This window comes from Pongo pygmaeus, chromosome 22 (assembly GCF_028885625.2).
Source record: "Pongo pygmaeus isolate AG05252 chromosome 22, NHGRI_mPonPyg2-v2.0_pri, whole genome shotgun sequence".
Taxonomy (NCBI): Eukaryota; Metazoa; Chordata; class Mammalia; order Primates; family Hominidae; genus Pongo; species Pongo pygmaeus.
The window spans coordinates 23,434,301-23,443,837 of record NC_072395.2 but is presented as its reverse complement, the minus strand read 5'-3'; the positions used below and the strand labels follow the sequence as shown (position 1 = coordinate 23,443,837).

At 40.7% G+C, this 9,537-nt stretch overlaps 1 pseudogene; it reads left to right on the top strand.

Moving 5' to 3' along the window:
• The first annotated feature begins 800 nt into the window (after positions 1-800).
• On the top strand, positions 801-1,306 carry LOC129027707 (Ig heavy chain V region 5A-like; annotated as a pseudogene).
• The last annotated feature ends 8,231 nt before the right edge of the window (positions 1,307-9,537 follow it).

Genomic DNA, 9,537 nt, shown 5'->3' with positions numbered 1-9,537 from the left:
ACAGTGCACACACATCACACCATGTTCCCATTACAGAGAAAAGGTTCTGCAAACCTCACTAGCTGCGACCCCTGTGTGCTGTTCTTGGTTCAGGGAGAAGTCAGGTCCAGTGGTGAGAAGCACAGGTTCAGATAACCAGGCTCACTCTGACCAAATGTGAGCTCTGGGGACATTATAAAACCCATCTGTGCTTTTGCTGATAATTTTTCATCTTTAACATGGAAATAATATTGATACTACATACCATGGTTTCTCTGCATATGTAAAAATAAAAGATGATTGGTGCTAACTTTAAAAATATGCAGTTTATGTAGATCTATTGTACCTCAATAAAACTGTTTTAAAATAAAAATTACAAAATTATAAGATTTTTAGGTTTTAAAGTTAAAGTTTATCACAAAACAAACTGACAATAAGAAACCAGAGTTGGTGGGTGCAGCGCACCAGCATGGCACATGTATACATATGTAACTTACCTGCACGTTGCGCACATGTACCATAGAGCCTAAAGTATAATAGTAATAATAATAATAAAGAAAAAAAAAAGAAACCAGAATTTCCAAATGCTATCAATGTCACAAATCTCCCCCAGGACACTCTCACATGCTCTGAGCCGCACTCTCTCCTCAGACCTCTCACCCCAGAGCTTCCTATATAGTAGGAGACATGCAAATAGAGCCCTCCCTCTGCTGATGAAAACCAGCCCAGCCCTGACCCTGCATCTCTGGGAGAGGAGCCCCAGCCCTGGGATTTTCAGGTGTTTTCATTTGGTGATCAGGGCTGAACATAGAGGACTCACCATGGAGCCATGGCTGAGCTGGGTTTTTCTTGTTGCTATTTTAAAAGGTAATTCATGAAGAAATAGAAAAATTGAGTGTGAATGGATAAGAGTGAGATAAACAGTGGATATGTGTGGCAGTTTCTGACCAGGGTTTCTTTGTGTTTGCAGGTGTCCAGTGTGAAGTGCAGCTGGTGGAGTCTGGAGGAGGCTTGGTACAGCCTGGGGGATCCATGAGACTCTCCTGTGCAGCCTCTGGACAGGCTTCACCTTCAGTGACTACTACACCTTCAGTGACTACTACATGAGCTGGGTCCGCTAGGCTCCAGGGAAGGAGCTGGAGTGGGTCTCACGTATTAGTAGTGATAGTGGTAGTAGCACATGGTACCCAGACTCTGTGAAGGGCCGATTCACCATCTCCAGAGACAGCGCCAAGAACACACTGTATCTGCAAATGAACAGCCTGAGAGCCGAGGACACAGCTGTGTAGTACTGTGCCAGAGACACAGTGAGGGGAAGTCTGTGTGAGCCTCCGTGCAGAAATGTTCAGGGGAAATCAGCTGCAGGGGGCGCTCAGGAGCCACTGACTGGAGTCATCCCCAGAGGCAGGTGCAGATGGAGTCTATTTCCTGGCAGGATGTGGGACTTCATCTCCTTCTGACAGTTTCTCTAGTGAACCTCTCTAAGCTCAGAATTCTGTGCGTACTAATGTCATCTCTACGTATTTTTTTAAAGATCATTTTAATACGAGGACCTATTCTCACATGCACCAAATGCAGATTGACACAGAGATGAAAAGTTCTCAACCATGGTCACCAGCATCAGAGTCCTGAGGAAACTCAGAGGTGCCTGGTAAGTTTTCTGCAATCAGTCCTGGAACAGAAACCTCAGGGAGATTCCCTGACTAGAACAGTTTTTAGGAATTCTGATCGCAGCCAACAGAGAGGCTGGGCCAGGGCCATGTCATGTAGAACCTCACAGGTTTCACATCTGACCCTTCTCCTGACACTAAAGCCAATCAGCATCAGCACTGACCTGGTGCTCCTTTGGCTCCCAGTCCGTGTTCTGTCTTTAGAGTGTTCTCCCTTTTTTATTTGCTTTTCCTGCTTCCTGAAAAAGAAACAGATGGTCTCCGTAGTCTACATTCCAGGGCTCGAGGCATTTTCCTGGAGCTCAGGTGGGGCTCAGGCTGTGACTCCTGCAGCCACGTGGGAGAGGCTGATGGGACTTCCTTCTCTCCCCATTTTCTCAGGATGCTCCACTGTGTTGTGTGTAGGCTCCTCTGGGAATGCAATGGGCAATTAATAGTGAAAAGGATAAACTTATTTGATCAAAATGGCATGTGGATGTGGAATTAACCCTGTTCCGTGCACAGTCAGAGTCATCTGTTCAGAAGTAGTGTTAGAAAGAGCTGGTGAAATTTATCAGAATCAAGATGGAGCCCCTTGTGTTAAAACCCTAATGAATGAAACTGGGTAAGGCCATGAAGGAGGGTTCTAACACACATATTCCTGATAGCAAGAATTATCATAAAGAGACTCTGCACAACCGTAACCTTGCACAAAGGCTACCACAACATTAAAAGAATTACTTCTCCCAGTGTATCTGCCCAGGAACTGCCTGTTCAACTTTACACCGATGTCCCCTCTGTTATTGATCCTTCTAGCCCAGGACAATTGTCTTAAACAGCTGATGTTACTCTCCTCATTTTTCCTTTATTCTTTATCTTCCTATACCAACCTGAATGCACCCATACACATTTCAATTGCAATACACATCCTAGAATACATATTGTTATATTTTAGAGTCTCTGTCTGTTATTCAGGGTTGACAAGCTACAGACGGACATGCCACTTTTCTGTGAGATGTGGAGGATGACAGTTTTTGGAGATGTCTAGGAATATCCAGTGTCCAGAAGATCATCCATCAATAAGTGCAGGCTGGAGGTCCCAGAGAGAGGCAAAGCTGCTGAAACACCATGGAATTTCATTTTCTCCAATTCTGCTCTGATGGAATCAGGCCCACCCATTTTGCTTGTCTTAAGTAAATTCACAGCACCACATATATTAGTGTTGGAGTAAATAACTACAAAGTCTACCCTAACCAAGTGTACCATAAAATTTACCATTATCCAGAGAGAAGAATCTTTAACATGAAATCTATGTTCATAATTTTTTAAGGTGAAAAACTGATCACTATCCAATCAGGCAAATATGATTTTGCTAATGAGTTGTGGATGTTGCATGTATTTTTGGATGTCAACCCTTTTTCAGATGCATGGCTTGCAATTATATTTTCCCATTCTTTCGGTTGGAATTCTTTCAACACTTTGTAGAATCTTTTTGTTTTGATGTAGTTCCACCTGTTTAATTCTGCTTTTGTTTTATGTGCCTTTAATGTGAAATATAGGAAATCATTGTTAATATTATTTTCTGGGTGGGGGAAATTTTACAATTGCAGGCCATATGTTTAAATATTTAGCCCATTCAGAGTGATTTTTGTGTTTATTCTAACCTAAAATTCTTAATTCTTTGCATGTGTAGATCCAGTTTTTCTAACACATTCATAGGGAGAGACTTGGTTTATCTGTTTTATATTGTCGGTTCTCATGCTGAAAATCAGTTTGCCATTGATATATCCATTTATTTCTGAGCTCTTTCTACATGTTTATGCCAACTCCATCCTGTTTTTATTGTTCTACTTTTGTTATTACTTTCGAAATCTGAGAGTAAGATGTCATCAAGTTTATTTTTGCCTTTTTACAGATACTATAGCAAAATATTTTTACCTTTCACTCTTCCGTATTATAAAAGTATGGCCTTAAATAATGACTTTTATTATATACAAGTTATATTCTTGTATTCCTACATTTTAGAGGTTTTATTATGAAATCTTGAAGTTTTTAAACGTTATTTTCTGTGTCTGGTGAGAAGTTAATTGATTCTTTTCCTTTATTCTCTTAATTTAGCACATCAAATTTATGGATTTGAAGATGATGAATCATCAGTGCATCTCAAAAATAATTTTGAGCTTGTCTTGGTGTATAATCCTTTTTAAGTCTTATACAACTTAGTTGACTATGAATTGGGAGTAGTTTATTTATATATACTAAGAACATTTGTCAGAAGTTTGATTTTCTTCTTTTGCCTTTGTCTATTACTGGTAATACAATGATTAGAGCCTCTTAGAAAGAGTTTAGAAGGTGGGCACCGCATGAATTTTTTAAAAAGTTAGAGAATGGTTGTCACTACTTTTTTAAATGCTGAGAGTCATTTTTTATCTAATATATAACCCATCATGAAGAATATTTATACTGTGCTTGGGAAGCATACATATTATGCAGCTGTTGGTTGGAATGTTCTGTAGATGTCTATGAGGGCAGTTTGTTCAACAGTGGTTAAGTCCACAGATTTCCTAAGAATTTTTCTGTGGATGTTCTGTACATTGTTGAGGGCGAGGTTTTGAAGTCTCCTCATTTTTTATTGTTTTCTATTTCTCCTTTTATACATCTTAAAGTTTCATAAATGTAGTTATGTTTCTATTTTTTCAAATACGTAAAAGAGAAATAAAAACTATTTGCTTAGTAATTTTAATGAGAAAATCACATAACAAGAAATTATATTTTCCAAATGCTGCCAACAACACTAAACTCCTCCAGGAGTCTCACATCTGCCCTGGGCTCTGCTCTCTCCTCAGGCATCCCACCTCAGCGTTTGCTACAGAGGAGGGGACATGAAAATAGGGCCCTCCCTCTCCTGATGAAAACCAGCCCAGCACTGACCCTATAGCTCTGGGAGAAGAGCCCCAGTCCAGAATTAACAGGAGTTTTGATTTGATGATCAGCTCTGAAAACACATGGCTCACCATAGAGTTAGGGCTGAGCTGGGTTTTCTTGTTGCTATTTTAAAAGGCAAATAATGGAGAACTAGAGATATTGAGTGTGAGTGGATGTGAGTGAAAATACAGTGATTATGTGTGGCAGTTTCTGACCAAAATGTCCCTATGTTTGTAGGTGTCTAGTGTGAGGTGCAGGTGGTGGAGTGTAGGGGAGAGGCAAGAGGCAGAAAAGTGCGCAGGAGGCCGGGTGAGGCTGTAGACACTGTCAGCCCACTGTGCCAATCTCACAACGAGTGCTGGAGAGGGTGGGAGTCTGATGGAGCTTCCTAACAACCCTGTGGTCCAAACTAATTCCATCAAGGCCATTGGTTCTTCCCGGAGCATAGCTGTCCATCAGGAATCCCCCATGTGCCCAGCAGCAGCCACACATTAGCATCTTCACTGTGCACCGTCATTGTTTGGGAGGAGCTCCAGGATGTGTCTCTGTCAAAACCTGGGTGATGATGTCAGAGAGCTGTGCCGGGTGCCTGGTCCAGGTGCTCCCTGATGTTGGAGGTATAGGAGGTGCGTTCTCAGGGTGGGAACACCTTTTATGGAAATGTATGTAAGAAAACATGATTTTCCTTGGTTCTCTTAGGTGATATGGAGAAGCACGCACGCAGCCTGCAAACAATTGTAATTTCCTGCTTTACCCCAAGTTTATGATTTCTTGTAAACTTTGGTTTCTGTCCAAGTACAGAGATATTGATTAAAGTGAGTTTGGTTCTTTCCACACACTAACCCTCACCTCCCCCAGATAAAGAGCACACTGTCCTCACTCTGAGTCTGAGGGAGGAGCTATTCCTGTACAACTAAGGCCTGCAGAGACCCCCGTGTGCAGCTTTGCAGAGTCAGATGTTTCCTCATGTGAGGCGACCTCCACTGCCCATGATTGCTGCTCAGGTCTAATTGTGGATTCAGGATTACGACACCCTTTAGGCTATCATAGGTCAATCTTATTCTGAAAATCACCCTTATCATAGATAGAGGTAATAATCTAGTACCCATTCTTCTGTCAGCAGTTTGTCTTTCTTATTTCGTTGAAAGTTGGAAAAAAAAAGTGACCATATATTTGTCTAATTCTAACTTCTGAATCTGCTATTTGTTCTCGGGGACCTACAAATTGCAAAACAGTGAGTTCTTCGTTTTCATCAAAATGTGCATATTTGTGAACTTCAACTTGTTGTTCAGAACCTGTGCATGCCAACAACTGTGATTCTCGTGCACTCCTGGCCTGGTGAAGCCCTCACAGATCCTCCCCCTCGCCTGTGCCATCTCTGCTTCTCCATTACAACCAGTGCTTCCTGCTGGAGCTGGATCCATCAGCCCCCCAGGGAAGGGACGGGAGTGAAACAGGTGCACAAGACATGAGGGAGTGCACAATCCAACCCACTCCTCAAGAGTCCAGTCACCATCTCCAGATCCACATCCAAAAAACTGTTTTTCCTACAGCTGAGCTAACTGAGCAACGAGTACACACCATGAATTTTTACACAAAAGACACAGTAAGGGGAACACATTGTGAACCCAGACACAAACCTCCCTGCAGGGGACTCAGGAGCAGCAGGAGACTCTCAGGACACCAGGGGACGCTCAGGACACCCATCAAGGCAGGTGCAAGGGGAAAAGGTGCTGGAGATGGGGTTTTGCATCACCATCATATTTCACCACTGGACACCCGCCACTATGTTTATTCTCGTGTACGTGATTCCTTGTATTATTAGAAAATAGCATTTGTATAAATATATAACCAAATGTAGGTGCATCAAGTCGTCCTCTCCATCTTATGTGGACCTTTGCCATTAAGAATCTGAGTCCCTGTGTTTATTTGAGCTCCTCATAAATGATGGTCAATTATGTAGGATCTCTTTCTCTTCTTTCTCCCTTTTTCTCTCCTTCTCTCTCACTCACAAACTCCCTCACACACACAGATTTCTAGAACTTCAATTACCTGATGTGTTGAAGACAATTGATTAAACTGCAGCTTTTCCAGTTTAGCTGCTATTCATATTGCTGCAAGAATAAGAATGTTGTGTTTCTCAGCTGTGTACTCCTCTGAGTAGTAGCTTTTTAAATGATACCCAGACACTGAAATCAATCCAAATATCAATCAACAGCTTAATCAGTAAACAAATTGTGGTAAATTCATTAACTTGAAAAACACCCAGTGTCACAATCAGGTACTGCTGGATACGCTCAACAGCAAGGGTACATTCACAAGTATGTATGATGAATAAAAGAAGGGCAAACAAATACAAGTCCATACATACTATTCCACTTTTATAAATTCTATAAAATGAATACTAAGGTAATGTTACATAAAGAAAACCAGTAGTTGACTCTGGATGTGGTGTGAGAAGGGAAGGTGGAGGAAGCAGGAGTTACAGGAAAACAAGAGGAAATTTTGAGGATGGTTGATTTTTTTTCTATATTGAGAAAAGTAATGGTTGTGTCACTATTTGTCAAACTGTACACAATACGGTGGCTATTATTTTCTACTTTCACCTCATTAAAATATTACAAATTTAAACGCATACAATTTGATAGAAAATGAATTAGAGATGAATAAAACATAAGAGAAATAAAAAGGAAAATCACAGAACAATGGCATAAGGACTTCACTCACCAAACTGAAGAAATTTTAATTTCTCAACACAGAATTAAAGATTTAATTATATATATATGAAATCAGAGAATCTGGAATACACCTGTGAATCAACCCTACACCTATCTATGTTTTTAGGGAGACACTAGAATACAACTAAGTAATCTCATGATTTCATTACATAAAAGGGGTTAATCAACCACACCAGGCATGTCCAGTTCTATCCTGGAGTTGGTTCAGGGAACAGGTGCATCCTGTGGTTAGGAATCGGGGCACCAAGCTCGCAGCATCAGTTCTAGTCCAAACAATGCAAAGGCCAAGAGATCTCAACTAAAATATAGTGTGGATGTCACATCTGTGGGTGCCGCACACTCCCCCGTGTGAATATAGAAAGGTTAATTACCTCAGGAGGTGTCTGCGGAGATTAGTGCTGGTCTCTCATGAATGTCCAAAATGGCTCAATAGAGCAAGAAAGGAGACCGGCTCAGGGTTTCTATAGTGGTTTGGTGGTGGAGGCAGAGTGAGGGTTCTCACTCAGGAAAGGAGTTTGTTGGGCTTGAACCTCAAAATGGTATCAAATGGGGGAGTTCCTGTGATTCCTAACTAGAGTACTCACCTCGTGTGGGAAAGAAAGAAGAAGATGGAGGAAGCGGCCTTAAGTAATCAGCAGTCAGACTCAAAATAATAGTCTGATGACTTATTCTATATGGCAACTATAAAAATCATGAACAAAAAAAGATCAGTGTCTAATATGGGTCGACAACAACCAGGTCTACAAAAAATGAGAAGACTTCTTATAAGAATAAGCAATTAGTAATGAAAAGAATGAGGAAAATCAGGAGAAAAGGGTGAAAGGCACGGGGCAGGGAATTACACAAGGGTCCTTGTTCCCTTGTGTGGAGACTTTTCACTATCTAAAATCATCTGCTTATTCTGAATGTCTTAGGTCTGCTCCAAAACATCAGAAGCACCAGAGGATTCCAGAGAATATTTAGTTTAATATGTTCTATTTGAGGTGCCTTACAATTGTGTAACATTCTTAGTTATTATTATTATATAATTAGAGATAGGCTCTCACTCTGTTGCACAGGTGGGAGTGCAGTGGCACAATCAAGCTCACTGTAACATTGAAATCCTGGCTCACAAAATCCTTCTGTTTCAGCTTTCTTAGCAGCTAGGACTAGAGGGCTGCACCACCACACCCAGCTGATTTTTTTAAAAAAATTCTTTCATAGAAATGGGGTCTGTCTATGTTGCTCAGGCTGGTCTCGATCTCCTGGTCTCATGTGATTCCCCTGATTTTTCTTCTCAAAGTGGTGGAATTATAGGCATGAGCCACCACATCTGGTTGATCTGATTCTTTAATTGCAAAATATCACACAATAATTGATTCCCTGAATTTTTTTCTGCAGTGTTTTGGCCAATAGTGCCTGATAATATTTATTCCAATAGGTTTCAACAGCATAATTTTTTTTCTGATGTTTCTTCCAGCATATATAATGCCATGATTGAAGATTACAAAACCCTGGTAAAAGATGACATAAAAAGGCAACCTTAAACTTTTGGTGATTGGAGTGAGTATAATACAAAAATTACTTTCAATATTGTGTAACACATGCATGCAATAGGATGGAGGTGAGCAAAGAGGGTAATATTTTTGAATGTATAAATCCTACAGATTCCAAGTCATAGGATAGTAACTGATGTGTCCTGAGGGAGGGACCATAATGCCATAGTGCTAATGGGATAACTCTTGACCAAGAGAGTCTTCATATTTCATGAGAAGTTTTATATTTTTTATTTAAAGATGTCATTTTTCAACATACTGATTTTGCTAATCTAGATTAAATAGATGTGAACACACTCTTACTATCCAGCCATGTCTCCTGTCTACCACATTATTAACCACACAGTAACTGACATCACTTGGGGCTCATTCTAATTATCCAATTAATTACTGATTTACTTCAATGCCTCTGGATTATCATGTGTGACTACTTTAGCAGAGAGTGAAGAAAGACAACCTAGGCTGACCAAACAATGAGGAAAATCACAACCTAATGCAACAAGAAGCCTGGATGTGAGTGACCCCAGGATCGAAAGATTTGACAGCTCATGTGCCCAGGCAGTTTCTTTTCTCAATTTTCCACACTGATACATCCAGAAAGTCAGCTTCACTCCCCAGGTGACTCCCATCATGCAGTGACATGGTGACAATATTCCGATGGTCACATACATGTATTAAATATTGGCTGGAAAAGGGGCAGAGATAGTTCTG